Source organism: Rhincodon typus, chromosome 1 (genome assembly GCF_021869965.1).
Source record: "Rhincodon typus isolate 14 chromosome 1, sRhiTyp1.1, whole genome shotgun sequence".
Classification (NCBI taxonomy): domain Eukaryota; kingdom Metazoa; phylum Chordata; class Chondrichthyes; order Orectolobiformes; family Rhincodontidae; genus Rhincodon; species Rhincodon typus.
Genome location: NC_063332.1, coordinates 108,189,923 through 108,212,112, shown reverse-complemented (window position 1 = coordinate 108,212,112; position 22,190 = coordinate 108,189,923). Strand labels below are relative to the sequence as shown.

The window sequence follows — 22,190 nt, the reverse complement described above, 5'->3', positions numbered from 1 at the left end:
TTGTGTACCTCTGAAAATCAAAGTTTTTCAGTGATTTTCATAGGAACAAGAGTAGTCCATTCACCCTTCTCATTGAAGGAGATCATGGCTGATCTGCTTCTGATCTTTATACACCTGTCTTGACTGCATATCACTTCATCAGCATCTCTATCAAACTCTGATGTAAAGTAATTGAGTTTTAATGATTTTTGTGGGATAGAATGCCACACTTCTACCAAACTTTGCATGACTTCTCTTTTGATTAGCGGAGTCTGATTTAAAGTACTGATTCTCTGCCAAGAGCTTCCTGCCATAGACAACAGTTGCTTCTTATCTGCACTCTTTGAAAGAGCTGACAAGTGTCAAATAGCATTTACGCCACACAAGTGCCGGACCATGATGATCTCCAACAAGACAGAATTGAACCATCATCATTGACATTCAGTGGCATTACCATTGCTGAATCCTCCACTATAAAATCCTAAGGATTATCACTGAAACTGAACTACCCATTTCAATACTATGGGCATCCATTGTGACTTGGAAATACATTGCCATTCTTTCAGTGTCACTGGGTCAAAATTTTGGAACTTCCTCTTCAAAAGCATTATGGATGTAGATACACCAAAAAGACTGAAACAGTTTAAGGAAACTCACCACCGTATAATGGGCAATTAGAGAGAGGCAATAATGTTGGCCCAATATCCCCCAAATGAATTTAAAAAAAATCTGAAATCCTAAAAATCTCAAGTAAATCACTATCCAGAAAAACACATTTTTACTGCAAAGTATTTCACAAACATATAATTCCAAAAATGCATATGACTTATCTGCACATGCTGGAAGTTTGATTAGATATAAAAAAAAGTCAGGATTTGAAAACAGCCTCAAACCAAGCTCTCAGGTACGCACCAACTCGCATCATCCACAAGGTGGTGCAGGAGTCAGGCTTTGTCCTCAGTGGATTATCAAGATTCCATTGTATTGAAAACAGTCGTTTCAGCAGAACATAAATAAATATTGGCTGATTGGCTATGTTCAAATCTAGCAGTCCAAACAGAAATGTGCCTCACTGACCAGATTAATTAGACAATTCAATCACCGTTCTTTCATTAGAAAAATACACATACTAGAATAAGTAAATTAGGCAAAACACAAACTTCCTCAAGCAAAAATAAAAACAGACATCTACTGTTCACATTGCATAGTTAAGTAATTGAGAAGAAAAAGAGAGCGCTTACAGCATTCAACCTTTTAACCGCTAATAGCCAGCTTCTAGCATTTTTCCTAACTGTCAATTAGCATTGTACGGAGAAGAAATTCTTCCGTAAATTTGCCGGTATGTGTGTAGCTTCCATAAAATTGTAGATAAGAAGAAATGACAGTAGTTGATCTCCTGAGCTAACCATGTTAGGTGTTATATAAATATGAAAATCATATCACAATGGGCCCTTTTCCAAGATTCTAACATCAAAAATTACTTGGATAAATCTACTCCCTGTCTTCACCTTTAAATTAAGCATGTCCAAAATAAAAACGTCATGTTAGTAGGCTTTTAAAAAAAAACTGGCATTCTGATTTGCTCTTCCTCCTTTAGTAATTTATTCTTGGTCCTTAGTCACAATGTCACTTAGAGTGTAGACCTACCCTGTTTTGCTGCTCTTCAGTGCAGGTAAATCAAAATAGCTAACATTAAATAATATATTTTGGATTCTGTGTCCACCTCCTCTACAACTCACTGTACAGATCTCTTCAATGGGTTTTGCCCTGCTCATAACATCAAGAAAGCATCATGGACACATTTGTCAACATCACTCTGTGAATGAAAACTTGTTAGCACTCTATGACTTCTCCCGTTTATTGAACAGTCAATCACCCCAATTTTTAAAATTGCCATTCCTCGATAGTTCAGTTTTGCAACAATTAAAGTCAGAGTTGCAGAGATATACAGCATGGAAACAAGCCCTTCTGTCTAACTCATCCATGTTGACTAGATATCCTATACAAATCTAGTCCTATCTGCCAGCATTTGGCCCGTATCCCTCTAAACTTCCTTATTCCCATATACCTGTCCATATGCCTTTTAAATGCCTCCACCACTTCCTCTGACATCTCATTCCATAGACTCACCACCCTCTGCATGAAAAAGTTGTCCCTTAGGCTCCTTTTATATCTTTCCCCTTTCACCTTAAACCTATGCCCTCCAGTTTTGGACTCCTTCCACAGCAGGGGAAAAGACCTTGCCTATTTACCCTATCCATGTCCCTCATGATTTTATAAACCTCTATAAGATCACACCTCAGCCTCTGACACTGCAGGGAAAACAGCCCCAGCCTTATTCAGTCTCTCCCTACAGCTCTCACACTCCAACCTTGGCAACATCCTCAATAAAACTTTTCTGAACGCTTTCTACTTCAACAACATCCTTCCTATAGGAGGGAAACCAGAATTGCATGCAATACTCCAAAAGTGCTGAACTAATGTTCTGTACAACGGCAACATGAGCTCCCAACTCCTATACTCAATGCACTGACCAATTGAGGCAAGCATACCAAACACCTTTTTCACTATCCTATCTACCTGTGACTCCACTTTCAAGTAACTATGAACCTGCTCTCCAAGGTCTCTTTGTTCAGCAACACTGCCCAGGACCTTACCATTAAGTGTGTAAATCCTGCCCTGATTTGCCTTTTCAAAATGCAGCATCTCACTTTTATCTAAATTAAACTCCACCTGCACTGCTCGGCCCATTGGGCCATCTGATCAAGATCCTGTTGTACTTTGAGGTAACCTTCCTCGCTGTCCACTACATCTACAATTTTGGTGTCATCTGCAAACTTACTAACCATACCTCCTATGTTCACATCCAAATCATTATGTGGACCCAGCACTGTTCCTTGTGGTACACCACTGGTCACAGGCCTCCAGTCTGAAAAGCAACCTCCACCACCACCCTCTATCTTCTACCTTTGAGCCAGTTCTGGATCTAAATAATTAGTTCTCCCTGTACTCAGTGTGATCTAACCTTGCTAATCAGTCTATCATGAGGAACCTTGTCGAACGCCTTAATGAAGTCCAAAAAGAGATCACATCCCTGCTCTGCCCTCATCAATCCTGTTTGTTATCCCTTCAAAAAAAAACTCAAGCAACTTCCTTTGGACTTCTCTTCCTTACCTACCCCTGAATAGACCAATTGACAAGTACAATGGAAATATTGCAGCATTTAATTGCTCAATTGCTTGGTATTTTATTTTGTGTCTCTCTCAATTCTTCTCAGTTTTCTGTGGTAGAAGTTAAGCCTGGATACTGTAAGTAAGAAAGAAAGACTAACATAAAACATGAAGTCATGCACATGTACTCATCCAAAAAGCCATCCCATACACACTCCTGGAATTTCTCCTTGATGGTATTATTACTAATTTGATTTGCCTAATCTGTATGTGGATTCATGTCACCTACAATTACAGATGTAACGTCATTGTATGCATTTCAATTTTCCTGTCTATAGCCCAACATCACACCGACGGTTTAAGTGCCTATGTTCTACCCCCACTAGTGTTTTTTTTGCCCCTTGGTGTGTCCAGCTCCACCCATACAAATTCAACATTATTGGAGCTAATATCATTCATGATTACAATAATTTTCTCTTTAACTAGCAATGCAATCCATTGTTTTTCCTTAGCTTCTGCCCTTCCTAAATTCTGAATATCTCTAGATATTCAGTTCCCCAACCATGATCACCCTGCAGCCATACCTCTGTAATCCTCATTATATGATACCTGTGTTCACCTATTTGTGTGATAAGTTCACTTTATTGCAAATGCTGGATGCTTAAAGGCACAAAGTCTCAAGCTGGTCCTTTTAACATTACTTGTCCCATTGCCGTTATTTTTCACTGTGGCTCTGTTTGATCCTTGCCCTCATTTTCTCTGCCCACTAAAGAACCCTCTGGAATCAAGTGTTATGGGGAAAGGCAGCAAAGTGGAGTTGAGGATTATGAGATCAAACAATGGCAAAGCAGACTCGATGGGCCAAATTGTCCACTTCTACTCCTAAATTTTATGACTTTTGGCTTGTTGCTTATTATTTACAAAGCAAATGACAAGAAATATGTAAAACAAATTCCTTAACCATCACTTCAGTCACAGACATTCCAGACAAGTTGTTTATTGAACAGTGTTTGCCAGAGACTACCACTACAGAAAATGGATCAGTTGTTTTCTGTCAGGCCACAGCAGTTATCAACCATCTGACAGTTTGATACAACCCTCAACAGAATGTTGGCATTAAACCCTTCAACAGGATGATTAAGGACAATCTGGTCATCGCCGTATTTCCAAGGCATAAAACAGAACAGGTACAAGTCAGATGATAATGCAACTGACAAGGTGGAAAAACACTGATGCAAAATTCTTGACTTATGGCCACAAGTTACAGAGTTCAGTTGTGTATATTCTATTGTTAATTGGTCATGGAAATATTAAAATGTGGATAGGCAGCAATGTTAAGCTCACATTTCTGTATAGCTATCAAAATAAGTATATTAAATGTCGAAAATAACATACTAAACTATAAAAGGAGGTGAAAACATCCTGTGAAGTTCTAGTGGATATGCAGCCAGTATCCGTGAACTAGACTTATTTGGATGAAGGAAGATTGACCAACTTAACTAAGTTGCATTTTCTTTAAAATTTATGTACTGTAAGTCAATCTCAGTAACATTAGGACTTACTACTGATAGACTGAGGGGAGTATATTTCATTTCTTATGAATCTATATTTTTTGTTACACAATGTTCCATTGTCCAGCAACACAAAGGAGTAGTTATTTTACACAAGACAAAATGGCCTGGAAATCGACTGACACCATTATTTTTCAGAAACAGACATGAAAGAGATGTGTCAGCATCCAGTATGGTGGGAGGTCCACATGTAACAGAAGTGTTTCACCAACCATATTGGTAAATCTATCCATGGCCCACACCTGAAACTGGGTCATTACATTTGTAATTAAGGGGCATATCACTTGTTTCAAGCTCACTTTACAAAATTTGCTGGCAACTGATTGAAGTCTGTGTGTGAATGCTGCAACAGTATTCTCAAGGGTTTGAAAGTCAAACCAGCAGTCCATAAAGAGATGGTTGAAGGCTACTACTTAAAAAGGCAATTGTCAACCTTTATAAAAACACTGCCGATTGTGGCACCGGAAGGATTTAGAGTGCTTAATCCCAGGGCTGGTGAGCTGTGCCTCGTATCATTTTGAATCATCACTGCAACTGATGTGCAATGACAAGAAATTCATCTCACACTATTTTACTAGAACAGAAAGGATTAAGGGTGAATCCGGTTGAGCTCTCCACGGTTGAGAAGATATACGGTGAAAAATTGTTTCCATTGGTTGAGAAATTAATAAGCTCATGAAATAAGAATGAATGCATAAGTAAAACCATTTTTTCCAAACAATTTTCAGATCATGAAATGGTTCAGGAGGGAAAATGTTTAGAAGTTTAAGTAAGAAATCAATAAAATTTTGAAAAGAAATAAAGAATACAGTGAAGGAACACAAACTGGATTACAGCAGTGTTAAATGTAAAGAGCAAGCATCCACACAAGTTCAACTGGCTGTATGGCCTCCAGCAATGCTGCGATTTCTATGCTGCACACTTTGGAATAAAGTGCAACAATGCACCATGTGTGTACTTGCAACATGTAACATTGAAATTAGTAGCAGTAAATGTGTAACTAGAGTAAAACGACACTAAATACAATAGAGTAAAAGATAAAAACGTGTGGCAAAAATCACACTTCCAAGTCAAGCTCGTAGTTTACTGGAGGAAGTGTAGGTCAATTATAAATTCTTCTACATCCCAAGTATTAATAACAGTTAAACATGATTTCAAGAGCAAAAGAGAGAAATTCAAATCTGCAAAAGAGCTAATGAAAAATTTAAGTGCAAAATCCTTTAAAACCAAAAGACAAAATGGTGCTAACACAGTCGTACAGTTCCTAAATACTACACCTATCCCATAATTTTTTTTTAATGCTTATAACTGAGTTACTTGCAACCTCAGCCATGAATTTACTGGTAGCAAACTCAGTTCTGAGTAGGAAGGTTCCATTCCAGGATTTAAGCATAAAAATCAAAGATGATGCTTTAACATAGCATTGTGCAACTGCTGCATTGTTACAGGTGTCAGTTTTCAAATGAGGATCGAAACCAAGGTCTCGCCTGCGCTCTTACATGGAGATACTACTTTGATGAACAGTTGGGTGTCATCCCACACATCACGGCCAATATCAAGCTCCTTATCTTTCAATAAACATCACAAAACAGCATATTTCATCGTTATCATATTACCATTTGAGGGAGCCTGCTGTGCAAAAAATGACCTTTTATGTCTGTTATGGGACGTGCACATTGTTGGCACGGCCGTCTGAGGAAGGGTCACTCGACCCGAAAAGTCAACTAATTTCTCTCCACAGATGCTGCCAGACCTACTCAGCTTTTCCAGCAATTTCTATTTTTGTCCCAGAATTTATTGCCCAGTTCCAATTCCATTGAGTACTTTATCGTCAATCATCTTCTTGAAGTGTTGCAGCTTATGCAGCTAGGAAGGGAATTCAAGGATTTTAAGACAACAGTGAAGGAACAATAAGAAAGTTCCAAATCAGAACAGTAGTGTGGCTTGAAGGAGGACTACAGAGTGATGTGTTCTCATACATTTGCTGCTCTTGTTCATCTAAGGTGGAGGTCATCACAAGTTTAGAAAATGTCATCCAAGGATCTTGGTGAGTTGCTGCAAAGAATCTTGTAGACGGAATGCAATGCTGTCACTGTGTCAGTGGTTGAAGAATGGGATCGTGGTGGATGTTGTGGATGAGGTGCCAAACAGGTTATTTTGTTTAGGATGAGGTTGAGCTTCTTCAGTGTCTTTGGAGCTGCACCCATTCAAGCAAGTGGAGAGAGTTCCACCATACTCTTGTCTTGTCCCTCACAGATGATGAGCCTGCTTTGTGAGCCAGAAGATTAGCTACCCAGTGCAAGGTTTCCAACTTCTGACTCGCTCTTATAGCCACAGTAATTATATGTGGGGTCCGATTACATTTCTAATCAATTAGTGACTGCTAGGATAATGATAGTGAGACTTCAGCAAAGACAATCCCAGTAAATATCACAGAAAGATGGCCTTTTACATTGGCATGCTAGACTTCACAATTGTTGAGAATAACAATGTTTCCAACTAAGACAGCTGTTAAATAATCTATCACCATTCCCAACTGGACATGACAAACTTTTGATCTGGTTCATTGCCTCTGGGACTACTTCACTATATCTACAGTATGCTGCTCCTGAAAGGGTTTTCTTCACTTCTCCTTATACTGTTATAATCAATGGCTTACTTATGATTAGCTGAAAAAACACTTGCATGCATATAATGCCTTTCATGATTGTGAAGCAGATCCTGCTCAGATGAAGCAAGATCTCCAAATTCATAAGAAATATCAATAAACCATTCACAGACTAATCTGGCCTGCTCTGCACTTCATAAGGTCATGGGCTTAGATGCAATTTTCTGCCCATCTTGGATAAACCTGGATTCTCATCTAAACCTTTCAAACTCAACCTTGAATACATTCAATGATCATCCAGTCTGGACTGCTTTCCGAAGAGAATTCCACAGACTAAGAATCCACTGGAAGAAGAAATTCAACCTTAAATGGTAAATTTTATTTTTAAACTGTGCCCCCTAACTTCTAGATGTCCCCATGAAAGAAACATCCAGAGGACAGAACAGCCGAGTGATATTATCTCTGGACTAGTAACCCAGAGACCCAGATAATTATCTGAGGATCCAGGTTCGATTCCATGGCAGATGGTGGAATTTTAATTTAAAAAAAATCTGAACTTAAAAGTCTAAATATACTCATTAAACCATCTGATTTACTCATGTCCTTTAATGAAGCAAATATACCTACACGTGACACCAGACTCTCATCGTTATGGCCAATTCTTAAGTGCCAAATGAATAGCCTTGTCGGACCACTTGTTAAAGTCTCAAAAAAGGAATGAAACCAGATAGAATCATAGATTCCCTACAGTGTGAAAGCAGGCCATTCAGCTCAGAGTCCACACCACCCCTCCAAACAGCATCCCACCCAGACTGCCCCATCCCTGTAACCCTACATTTTCCATGGCCACACCACCTAACCTACACATCTCTGAACACTATGGGGCAATTCGGCATGACCAATTTACCTAACCTGCACATCTTTGGACTGTGGGAGGAAATTGGAGCACCCGGAGGAAACCTACGCAGACACAGGTAGAACATGCAAACTCCACACAGACAGGTGCCGGAGGGTGGAATCGAACCAGGTCCCTAGAGCTGTGAGGCAGCAGTGCTAAGATCACCTAGCAGTGACTAAGGCATCAGAAACGCCAATACCAAACACAGTGCTGTTGACCCCTTTAAAGTTCTCCTTACTGACATCTGGAGGGCTAGTGCCAAATTTGGGACAGCAACAGCCTTACATATTCATTCTCAAGGAATTCTGATTCTTGCTCCCTTGGAAATGTGGAGTTTACCTGAAATCTGACAATTATCTCGTGGTGCAGGATGGTTTCAGTAAATCAAATCTTACCCCAGCAGTAGATATCATATTCCATAATTTTAATATCCAGGAGAACAGCCAGCAGTTTTGATAGCTCCTGTGCAAAGTTAGGCACACAGAAAATAAGTGTAGATTCAGTGTGCCATGCAGATGCTAGGCAAGTGATGGAATACTTACTATAGTTCACTATGGATCTGGATGTTCCAGGGAGAGGTGGTGGTCTGGCCCCATGGGAAGGAAGATGTGACAATAAAATGTTTGTAGAGGTTGTGGGTTGTGGGTTGGGGGTGAGGGGGTCTAATTATAATGGGTCTGGGAGGGAGTAAGCAGTTGGACAAGGTGGGATGGAGTGGTGATTAAGGGGTAGTTTAATAGTTCACCATAAATTAGACTCCGTGTTTATTCCTGTAATTTGTCCTGGGTAACTATTAGTTTTCCGATATAGAACTCTGAATTCTCAGACCATCGTGGGTTTTTTCGGAGGGATCTAGTCGTCCATTGGAATCTTTCAATTCCCATGCAGTCTGCTGCACATTCCCAAGGTGCAAATTTGGTCTACCCTGCTCCAATGACTATTTGTCCGTCAGAATTTCTGGGCCATCGTTACCAAATGCTACAATATGTAGTAATCTACGTAGGCCCTAATCTTACCGTTACATTATTGAAACATTATTTTGTAACTCTATTAGTAATTCTGTTGGTCTCCACTGCATGCTTCTCTGCATGTGTTTCACTCAAGAACCTAATTCCACCCACACTGTACTTTTTAACCTGTAACGACATACCTCTCCAGGAAATTATTGCAAGATTACTCTTTGGTCCTAAAGCCCTTAAACAACAGTCTCCTCCATTTCCTGGTTCCCACTGTTAACTCCCCAGTCTCACACTACATAGACACAGCACTTACTTTGGATATTTCCTTCCTTTTTGTATACTTGCACATTTCACTGTTTTTACATTTTGTGCCAGTTTTCTCTCAAGCTCCAATTTCAAAGTCAACCTTTGATTACTTCTAAAATTTCCGCAATCTTCTGGGGTACTTGTAAACTTTGCAATGTTCCAATGTTCCATATATTTTTCTTTCAAATTGGTGCCAACTTTAATTTCTTAGTTAGCCGGGAATGTCGTGTGCTTTCAGGTAAAGAGCCTTCAACTCTGTTTATGTATCATTTTTCTCAACTCTGACCTTATTTGCTGGCTTACGCACCTGATTTTTTTTGTGCTTCGAGGTGGTGGAAACCCTGGAATTGGCAGATGTTGCCAAAGAAGCTTGATGATGTATTATTGTGCATCTCCTTCTGGATCTGCTGCATATTAACTGAATGTCAGTGGAGTGGGTGGATATTTTAGCCAATGGTTGAGGCGCTGATAAAGCTGACTCCTTTGACTCTAATGCTATTGCGTATTTACACATTTGTATCTGTGCAGATAAAGAGCCTATACTTTGGAGGTCTTGGACAGGCTTTTGGGAATAAGGAGGTATACCACTCACCATAGTCTCTGATTTCTAAGAGCCGGCCTATTTATGGAGCTAGTCCAATTGAGTTTCTGGTCAGTGGTGAGCATCAGGACGCTGGTAACAAAGTCTATAATAAAAATACTACTGTGTTGAGGCAAGTGCTATTTTTCTGGAGGTGGTAACTGCCTGCCACATGTGGCTTGAATGATACTTGTATCTTGATATGCCTGCAAGTTGCCCCAAGTGTGGGATTGCAGTGTACTGATGCCTGGATGTGACACAGTATAAATGCAAACTTGGAAGCTTGCTGCAGGTGGGACATTCTCTAGTAAATTCTTCTCAAGCTGTAATTAGATTAACAGCCATAGAACTTTGTGACATAGAAGTTTGCAACTACAAACTAGTTAGGGAGCCAAGTTAACAGAAACTGCTGAGCAGTGGCAGTTATAATCAGTTGAAAATGAACAGCTCTCAAATACTAGCAGGAAGATTATATGTCGGTTAGCTGAGAGTCATCAGCACTCCATAACAATAAGTTTACTATCCCATTGAATGTGGTAGCACAAGTGTATAATGAGACCCCAGTGCAACTAGTTATGCATGCTAACTTGGGAATTTGGTGCAGCAGGTAGCATGGTTCTAATTGAAGGAGCATTTAAGGCTTTAATTGGATAGGTGGGTGATTGATTACTTTTAAGTTTTTATCTTTCTAATCATAGCAGCAGTTTAAATTGATACTGGGGTGATAGAAGTGTTGCACTAATTTTAAAGTTTAAAAAGTTTAATTGTTTGAAGTCACTGCAGATAACTGAATGATAAATTAAACACTATAAAGATGACAGGGTAAAATGATGTGTTGAGAGCTGGTAAGCAGCAGAGTGCTTAATGGAGGCCAGATATGTGGTAAGTTTCTGAAGCTCTTGGGACCTTAGCTTGAAAACCAGCTCATCAACTAAGGACACTGATGCATCAGGGAGGGGCAAGTTACCTAGGCACACTGTTCAAGATGCAGGGATACCCTTTACAGCAGGTATTTCAGACTTGGTCTCTAGTCAGGGACAGAAAACTGTAATGATGACCGAGGCAGGTATAGAAATCCAGCATGCAGAAATAGAGGAATCTCAGATTTTATAAATGTCCAACAGCTTCCAGGCTCCTTCAACTTGTGTGCTTGAGTGTGTATACTGCAGGATCTCTGAGCAAACTGGCCATGGCACCATTGTGCAGGTAAACATCTAATGAAGGAATAAGAAATGCAATTTTAGTAGGAAAAATTACAATTGGGGGAAAGGAAGAGATCTCTGTAGCCAAGACCATGGGTCCAGGAGGTTATGTTGCCTGCCCGGTGCAAAGGTTAAGATTATCTTCTTGGAGGTAGAGAAAGACTTGCAGCATAAAAGAGAACTGCAGCATCCAGTTCTTGTGGTCCAAGCAACATAGGACTCGAAAAGAGATTCTGCTGAGTGAGTATAAGCGACTAGGTATTCAAGAAATAGGCAGACAGCAAAGGTATTAATCTCTGCATTACTGAGTTATGGAACTAAGAGTCTAATGAAACCATTGTAGATTGTCAGAAAATGCCCATCTGCTTCACTAATGTCCTTTAGGGAAGGAAACTGCCAACCTTACCTGGTCTGGCCTACACGTGACCACAGACCCACAGCAATGTGGTTGACTCTCAACGCCCCTCTGCGCAATAAATGCTGGCCCAGCCAGCAACGCCTCATCTCGTGAATAAATAAAAACTAAATATGTTGAGCAAAGGTCAGTCAGAGCCAGTGAAGTGTTTTTGACAGAATTCTGTTTAGCCACTCTAAGACTCTCTCTCACTTTGAGGTTGTTTGAACAAACAAAAAGTTAGTCAACATTATCAATCCCCCTGTGATCTGTGCAAGAGAATAGCCATAACACCATGTATGGCAGTGGACTAAGAAGTTCCACAATAATCTGGGTTTACCTGCTCAACTCCTTTTATCATTTTGAACATGTTACCAAACTCCCTACAATCTTCTCACCTTAAGATTTATAGTTGCTAGAGTTTTAGAATTCACTCTTCACGTCTGATATCTCTCGGTAAGCTTACGGTACCCTGGGCTATCATACACCCTGCACCCCCAAACATAGTAAACCCTCTAAAATGATACAGAACTGGGTTAGTCACGATTTTAAGATTGATTCTAATTTATGCATGGTCATAATGAATTATTTTCAGAATAAACAAATATTCACTCAACTGAAAATTTATACATGTGCACGCCTTGATCCCTACATTCCAACTGCACTGAGAAATGTAGCACTTGAATTTATCCATGTTCATTTTTTCCTGTAAATAAATCATTTATGTTTTTTGTAGTGAACTGCACTTGCCATTTAGTTATCTCCAGATTCCTTTTCCTTGCTCATGCCATAGGAATGTAGAACAAAACATGTTCATTAAGCATCCTCCAATCAGTGCTCCCTCTAAGGGTGCCGGCACAAGAACTGGCATGCCAATGTCGTGTGTAGCGCTGACTTCCGGTTTCAGAAGTTGCTGCCGCTAAGGTCCACACAGATAAAATCAAAGTCAGTGGGAACACTGCCCTCAAGCCTGGTTGGCCATCAAATGAGATTATGACCAATCAATAAACTCTATATATTTTCCTTTACTCCATATCCTTTGATACCCTTTGGCAAAAATTTTACCATCTCAGATTTAGAATTAACCGCCTATTGACATTTTTGGAGGAAAGTTGCAAACTTTTACTTCCATCTGCATTTAAAAGTATTTCTTACTTTTACTCCTCAAAAACTTGGCTCTAATTTGAAGTCTATATTCACGAACCTTGAACTCCTTCCACTCATTGAAACGGTTTCTCTCCATCTACCCAATCAATCAGTTTCACTTAATACCTTGAGAACTTTGATCAAAATATTCTACAACATTTTAAGGATTACAACCGTAGTACATGTATTCAGTCCATGGAATTAATCATTGGAATTCATTTATCATTTGGTAATAGTGCACACACTCCATCTCAGCTCAATACAACTTGCCTAAGGTGAGGTGCCCAGAACTGAACATGGTTACCAGGTCTGATTTGACCAGCGTTTTAGATAGCTATGGTTCAACATCTCTCTCATTGAATTCTAGTCCTCTTGCTATAAACCTCGCATTCCATTCTCCTTTTTAATTCCTCTACCCTTTTATGACATTTCAATGATCTAAGTATTTGGATTCTCAAGTACTTTGCTTCTCCATTAAGTATTTTGACTTATCCTTTTTTGAGTTTAAAGTCAATGACCTCACACTTCCCTTTATAGAAATCATTCTTCACAGTTTACAACTTCTCTTGATTTGGCCTCAACAGACCAAGTAGGTACCCTTCCCTTAATGTAAAAGCTCAGACCATGGATATAAATGGAGTAATCCCAACAACTATGGCTGATATAGTTCACTAGCCATTTTCTGTCAATGCGATATATATTCAAAGCGCTTGTGTTATCTGCTTTTTTTTTAGTCACTTTGTATGCTGTCATTTCTCATTTTATGCATACATTCTAACTTTTTGGTTTCTGGAAATCTACATAACGGATGTCTTCCATATTTCTCTCCTCACTCCTCCCCTCAAAACCTACATGTTGGAGGAAATAATACAACAATTCCAGGGCTAGTCAAATGTGAAGTCACATGACACCAGGCCATAATCCAAATAGGTTTATTTGCAATCACAAACATTTGGAGCACTGCTCCTTTGTCAGGTGAAGAGGACACCTGATGAATGAGCAGTACTTGGAAAGCTTGTGATTTCATACAAGTCCATTGGACTGTAACCCAGTGTCATGTGACTGGACTTCATTCTCCCCAGTCTAACACCATCTACACATCATAGTCAAATCTGACCAATGCTTATTTGATTATCTCTTAAATAGCTCTTTTAAAGCTTTATGTATTTCATTGCAAATTCTGAATTTTAACCAAAACATCAACAAACACATGCTATTCAGTCACACTCTGAAAGAGAAAGATTGAAATTTCAAGTGTGATCTTTCATTACAACCTAACTGTTAAAGAAGTCCTGAAGAACATCACAGCTCAAAACATCCTAATATTCCATAAAACTAACAACCGACTGATATACTAGCTCCTTATATTTATACAAACAATCGATACCTGATTAATGCCTGTTTTTTTTGTCTGTCACCTGTTCCGGTGTTCCATTTGGTCTCGGGCATTACTTGGTTAACAGATTCCCCTTTTTTTGGTAAAAGAATCTGTGTAATAATGAAAAACAAAAAACCTACAAAATGGCAACATTTGATATTCCCATTTTTTTGTCTGCAGATTAACGTTCCCAGTGTCCTTTTTTTTAATCAGTGTATCCAACAGTTCCTTAGCTTTATAAAGAAAGGAGCAAGTTCTCAGATACTGACAGTTGCTAGCCACTTATTACAATTTAGAGATTCCTTCTTTTTCCAGTACCTGACTTAAAACTCCAATGGTGATTCAGTCTGTTTCATTCAGAGTACTTATCCCATGACGACTTATTGTTGATGTAGTAGTTAATGGGTTGCTGAATTTCTTCCTAGAATTTCACCCAATAATTTCACTAAGATAAACTTTTGCAGCTGAGGAAAACCGAAAGAACTGCGGATGCTGTAAATCAGGAACAAAAACAAAGTTGCTGGAAAAGCTCAGCAGGTCTGGCAGCATCTGTGAAGGAATAAACAGAGTTAACGTTTTGGGTCCGGTGACCCTTCCTCAGAGCAGACCCTTCTGAGGAAGGGTCACCAGACCCGAAACATTAACTGTTTTTTCCTTCATAGATGCTGCAAGGCCTGCTGAGCTTTTCCAGCAACTTTATGTTTGCTGCTAAGGTACTTGTCACAACTCTTGGCCTCTTTAGATTCCCAGGCTAAAAACAATTTTCACATTCCTGGCATCACCCAATGATGGAAATTTTGAAACAGAATGATCCATTTTAATTTTTTTCTAATGCTCTGTTTGCCCAAGTTGTATCTTTTACATTGGGATCTTTCATAATTGTACTCAACTTTAATACTTCAAAACTGGCATCTGGCTTTATAGGGACAAGTTCAGCTGTTCAAATAGACTTTGCAATTCTTCCATTTCAGTTTTGGATGCTGCTCCATCTTTTTGTGAGCCCCCACTTTAACTAATAGCAACGAGGTTAATATTTTCCAAATAAGATTGCAAGTGATATTTGGTCCATTCTGCCAGAGTTCCAATTTAATGCGGTTAAAAGTACAAGAAGCCTGACTTCCAATTTTAAATTCTGCTTTAAGTCCAGTTATGGCAATATTTTCGAATTCACTGATCCCATCCATAAAGACATTATATACATGAATACCTGAAAGCAGACCCCCAAGGTGCCAGAAAGACATGGTCTGCTTTTAACTAAAGATAATTGAATGTTAACAAGGTATAATTCACTAAGTAGTATTCTACAGGCATTATTTAGACCATATGTCCAGGGCATATATTTGGTGCCTCTTTTGGAAGATGAAGAAATATTTCTGTCTTCAGCTGATCTCTCTGCTGAAATGCAGCTGATAAATCAATTGATCTACACCCTCAAGCATTTGTTGCTAACAGGGCCTTTTGCTAATAAAACAAATTTCCAAATTGCTTTTCCTGCTATCGGTTAATCTACTTTTATATTTTGGTCCCCCGTTTTTCAAAACCTCATGCCAATAACAAAGTAAGTCCAATCAGGAGACATGTTTTCCATCTATGATATAGGGCTGGATGTCTCCTATCTGGTGCCTCTGAGTGCAAACCAAATTCTCTCTAACTTTGTAATTCTTGTTTCTCATTCTTTTTTGTCTTCTTGTCAGGTTGTGGCCACTAAGATTTCCTGATCACATGGATTTCTGCATCAAATGGTACTCTTAGTTTGTAATATATTTCATGTCCTTTTCAAACTATGTCCTCCATTTTGTCTTCTACATATTTCTGCACTGCAACAGTTTGACCTACCCCTCCCGTTAAAAGGACTTTCAACAGATCGTGATCTTTGTCCAGGGAAAAGTTCACACCTGAATCAATGTTTGAGTTTATACTGTATTCCCTTGCCTGCCACTTTTGTACTTCATGTTCTCAATCCATCAGCTTAACCTCTTGCTGCTCATGCTGTACATTCATCTAAGTTTTATATTTTCTAGTGGTCTTGCCTGCTCGACATATAATAGTTGTATTTCTTTGTTGACTAGTCCCTTTTGGTAGTTTATGATTATAGCATTCAATTTTTGTAGTTGTCCTTGGGACCAAGGGCATCATTCTGACCATCAAAACTGATTTAAATATCATCAGACATACTGTCAATTGTGACAGCATGATGTTCATAGCTGTGGAATATTTGGCCATGAAGGTCACCTGGCTCCTTGTTATTTTCTATAACTCATTCAGAATCTGCAAATTTGCAATCCATACCAAACAGGCTGGAAGAGTGTCCCTGCACAGTACGGTTCCCATGCTGTACAAATTATTATTTTCTATTTTTACTGATAACCTTCCCCGAACCTCTCCCTTATCATAAGCCATTTATTCGTGACAAACTGGCTTTAAATGATCTTAGCTTATGTCTTAACGTTCACCCAATTCTTTCAAATTTTTTCTTTAAATAAAAAGCCTTTCTGCCTGCCTGCAATGAGTTCAAATGCTCCAAGAAAGTAGAACTGTAGCCCCTTCAAAGTTGGGGGTTGATCACTTGTCACTGACAGAACTTCAGAAATCCTACTAAAAACTAACAGATCAGGACTATATCCTCCAATCATCTGCAGTTCTTCTTAGTACAGCCCACACTAGTGCAAATGATGGCAGATCAGCCAAACTGTACATTAAAATTTTTCTGAACCACTTCATCTTTTACTGTGTGGCGCTTCTCCCTCACCCCATTGTTAAAAAGGTTTTCTGCTGCCATATTCATATCAATTATGCTCATATTCACAGACGTATTTCTAAATTCACAATTAAGAAAGTTCATATCTACCCCTCCACTGCCACCTTAATTATCAGAGAGATTTTGCTGTTGGTTCAAGTCCAGTCCCTATCCACAATTCATTTCACATCTTCACTACATATTTTTGACTAACAAAATCTTCCCAAATCCACAAAATGTAAACTGAAAGTGCTTTTTTACCTTTGTACCGTTCTTTCAAATCCATTGTCAATACCTCATTGAAACCGCTTCCTAACGGCAGACTTATATAGTCCATGGCTGTGTCCATCAGTATTTCATACAAATCCCACATCTATCATAACTCTATGAGCTTATCATACTCCCAACCCCTTATTCTGGCATCCTTTACAGAAATTTTTTAACCTATCCGACAAAGATGGGCAAATTGCCTATTTCATTTTAGCACAATTAACATATTGACTTCTATATTTCTACTCCTGATGTTAATAACACTTTGTTAATTTCTTTAGGTGACAGGTTATGTTTCATTTTAATGGAAATTAAGTACTCCAACTGCAAAAATTGCAAATTCACAGATCTTCCAAATACAATAACATTGTCATTTTCCATTTTTAGTTTCATCTGTGTTTCTTCACTGATGGCCTACTTAATACCAGTGGCATTTTATTGGTCATTGCATCAATGCTAATGGAACATTGATTCCAATTATTTCACAAAGAATGATCACGCTTTTCAAAGGTTTTAGTGTGTTATCATCCTCAAATTTGAAATTTTTCAAACTCCTTAAGTAGCCAGTCAATTCCACATGTTGTACATGTGCGTCCATTGTACACTGAAAAACTTTGTCACCAAAACATTCATTTCTGGGCTGAAACCTGTTGTGACCAATACATTGTCCTCTCTTTGACCTGTACCTCCATCTTCTTCTAATTTATGTTTAGGTTTGAATATCATATTATTCGGGACAGTTCATGGTGCAATGGTATCATAGAATTAATCATCATGCTTCCACCTGTTCTACTACCTAGTATCAATCTCCTGCCTTTTCCCATATCCCCACCCAATATTTCTATCCAAATAAGTGTCCAACATCCTCTTAATGTCTCAATTCAACCTGCTTCCACCCTAACTATTCAATATGCGAACAAGTTTTTTTGTCTCATCGCCCTTGCTTAGTTTGCACAGCATGTTAAATCTACGCCTTTCATTCTTTTTAGAACATAGAACATAACAGCGCAGTACAGGCCCTTCGGCCCTCGATGTTGCGCCGACCTGTGAAACCAATCTGAAGCCCATCTAACCTTAACTATTCCATTATCATCCATATGTTTATCCAATGACCATTTAAATGCCTTTAAAGTTGGCGAGTCTACTACTTTTGCAGGCAGGGCATTCCACGCCCTTACTACTCTCTGAGTAAAGAACCTACCTCTGACATCTGTCCTATATCTATCACCCCTCAATTTAAAGCTATGTCCCCTCGTGCTAGCCATCACCATCTGAGGAAAAAGGCTCCCACTGTCCACCCTATCTAATCCTCTGATCATTCTTGTATGTCTCTATTAAGTCACCTCTTAACCTTCTTCTCTCTAACGAAAACAGCCCCAAGTCCCTCAGCCTTTCCTCATAAGACCTTCCCTCCATACCAGGCAACATCCTGGTAAATCTCCTCTGCACCCTTTCCAATGCTTCCACATCCTTCCTATAATGCGGTGACCAGAACTGTACGCAATACTCCAAGTGCGGCCGCACCAGAGTTTTGTACAGCTGCAACATGACCTCATGGCTCCGAAACTCAATCCCTCTACCAATAAAACCTAACATACTGTACGCCTTCTTAACAACGCTATCAACCTGGATGGCAACTTTCAGTGATCTATGCACATCGACACCGAGATCTTTCTGCTCATCCACACTACCAAGAATCTTACCATTAGCCCAGTACTCTGTATTCCTGTTACTCCTTCCAAAGTGAATCACCTCACACTTTTCCGCATTAAACTCCATTTGCCACCTCTCAGCCCAGCTCTGCAGCTTATCTATGTCCCTCTGTAACCTGCAACATCCTTCCGCACTATCCACAACTCCACCGACTTTGGTGTCATCCGCAAATTTACTAACCCATCCTTCTACGCCCTCATCCAGGTCATTTATAAAAATGACAAACAGCAGTGGCCCCAAAACAGATCCTTGAGGTACACCACTAGTAACTGAACTCCAGGATGAACATTTCCCATCAACCACCACCCTCTGTCTTCTTACAGCTAGCCAATTTCTGATCCAAACCGCTAAATTACCCTCAATCCCAAGCCTCCGTATTTTCTGCAATAGCCTACCATGGGGAACCTTATCAAACGCTTTACTGAAATCCATATACACCACATCAACAGCTTTACCCTCATCCACCTGTTTGGTCATCTTCTCAAAGAACTCAATAAGGTTTGTGAGGCACGACCTACCCTTCACAAAACCTTGTTGACTATCCCTAATCAAATTATTCCTCTCTAGATTATAAATCCTCTCTCTTATAATCCTTTCCAATACTTTACCCACAACCAAAGTAAGGCTCACTGGTCTATAATTACCAGGGTTGTCTCTACTCCCCTTCTTGAACAAGGGGACAACATTTGCTAGTCTCCAGTCTTCTGGCACTATTCCTGTAGACAATGACGACATAAAGATCAAAGCCAAAGGCTCTGCAATCTCCTCTCTAGCGTCCCAGAGAATCCTAGGATAAATCCCATCCAGCCCAGGGGACTTATCTATTTTCACACCTTCCAGAATTGCTAACACCTCCTCCTTATGAACCTCAATTCCGTCTAGTGTAATCGCCTGTATCTCAGTATTCTCCTCGACAACATTGTCTTTTTCCTGTGTGAATACTGACGAAAAATATTCATTCAGCGCCTCTCCTATCTCTTCAGACTCCACGCACAACTTCCCACTACTGTCCTTGACTGGCCTTAATCTTACTCTAGTCATTCTTTTATTCCTGACATACCTATAGAAAGCTTTAGGGTTTTCCTTGATCCTACCTGCTAAAGACTTCTCATGTCCCCTCCTGGCTCCTCTTCGCTCTCTCTTTCGGTCCTCCCTGGCTAACTTGTAACTCTCTTTCTTTTATGAAGGATCGGCTTATACCTATCTGTTCTGTCCAGGGTGCTCATGATTTTTAAACATCTCAGCCTTTTTTTTTTACTCCAAGACAAATAATCTGAACTTCTTCAAACTATCCTCACAACTGACATTCCTCATACCTGGAGCCATTCTTGTAAATCACTGCTGTAGTCTCTCCAATGCATTCGCATCTTTACCTCAGTGTGGCGCCCATCATTGGACGCAATACTCCTACTCAGGTCTATCAAGTCTCTTGCATAAATTTAACATCACTTCCTTGCTCGTGCACTCTATGTACCTATTAATATTAAAGCATAGTATGTTCTTGGCTTTAACTGCTCTCTGCACCTGTCCAGCCATCTGCAATGGTCTGTGCACGTATACACCCAGGTTCCTCTGCTCCTGTTACCCAGTGAGAATTGTACCCCTTATTTTAAATTGTCTTGTCTTTCAATCTTCTTCTGACTAAAGTGCACTATCCCATACTACTCTGCATTTCTCTTACCTCTTCAAAACACTCCAGCAAGTTCGTTAAACACAATTTTCCCTTTAAAAATCCACGCCAATTCTTCCTAATCAACCCACCCTTATCCATGTGACTATTCATTCTATTCCAAATAACTACTTCTCGAAGTTTTTCTACCAAAGTTAAACTAACTGGTCTGTAAATGCGGTTTACAATTTTGCATCTATTGACACCTCCCCCAAATCCAGACAAAGATTATGACTAGTTCCCCCACAACTTCAACCCTCACTTGTTTCAGAATCCTTGAATGCACCTCATCTAGTCCCAGTGCCTTGATGACTTTAAATGCCAACAATCTATCCAAGACTTCTACCTTTTTAATTCTGAATGCTTTTAGTGATAAAAAGGTGTAGAGCTGGATGAACACAGCAGGCCAAGCAGCATCACAGGAGCAGGAAGGCTTTTAGTGATAGTTTCTTCTTCTGTCACCATTGCCCAGGCAGCTACTTCCTCTTTTATAAAGAGGGATGCAAAACGTTGATTTAACACCTTAGCCATGCCCCTTCCTTCCATGTGTAAATTCGTTTTTGGTCTCTGACTGGCCCTACTCATCCTCAAATTCTTCTATTGTTTATACGCCTGTAGAAGACTCTGGGATTTCCCTTGATGTTACCTGCTTTTTTATCATAATTCTTCTTTGCTTCTCTTACTTGGTTTTTCACCTCGTCCCTAAACCTTTGGTATTCCTGTTGGCTTTCAGTTGTATTTTCAGCCTTACAATACTCTTCATAAGCATTTAAATGGGTATTCATTCCAGATTTGAACTTGGGACCTCTTGCATATTATTTCAATGCATGTCCTTAAGCAAAAGTCACACCTCTAAACCAACAAGACCAGCACTTTGAATTATACTTGAAACACTGACTGACAACCTGAATATTTCTGCAGGTCATATCTTTTAAAGTAAATCCCAAATCCTCTTCACTTCTCAAGATTGTCAATAATATTTGTCTTAATTTCTTTTAGTTATGGTTTTCCTTTCACACTCTTGTCAGAAACCCTAATCTAGACAGTCTCACCAATTCGTCAGCACTGGGCCATTTGCTGTTTTAGTGCCAATTATTCCTTAGTGCTATGAACACTGCCGAGAAGAAATGCTTTTTTAGGGACATATTTTTAAGGCTTCTCTCATTTGTTCTAGCAATGTATGTATATCTGCAAATCTAACTGCTGACAACGCTAGAAGTCTGTTCAACCCTGATACTTTGGCATAATTCAATATCACAGATACCAGTATAGCTTGAGGTATTTTCAAATAAACATTCTGCAGCCTTGCATACAATCGACTTAATTTGATTGCGTACTCTTCAACGTCCTCCTAAATTTGTCAAAATCTGACTACTCCTCTTGAACTGTTAAAGCTTTTTGATAAATTTTATCCAAAGTTAATAATTTGTTCAAAACTTTATCTATGTTGAAATCATCAGTCCTCAATTCTGAAAAAAAATGACTTTGCTCTTATCCTCCTTCTTTACGGCGACAAAAGTGTCAAAGCCAAACCTTGTGTGCTCTTTGGTAAAGAAGTAATCCAGGTCCATATTGTAACTTAATTCTTTCACTAATAAGGCACATTTTCA

General features: G+C 39.3%; 1 protein-coding gene across 1 annotated transcript in view; it reads right to left on the bottom strand.

Moving 5' to 3' along the window:
- Positions 1 to 22,190, bottom strand: part of wdfy3 (WD repeat and FYVE domain containing 3) — a 332,679-nt gene that overhangs the window by 60,981 nt on the left and 249,508 nt on the right. The window lies entirely within an intron of this gene.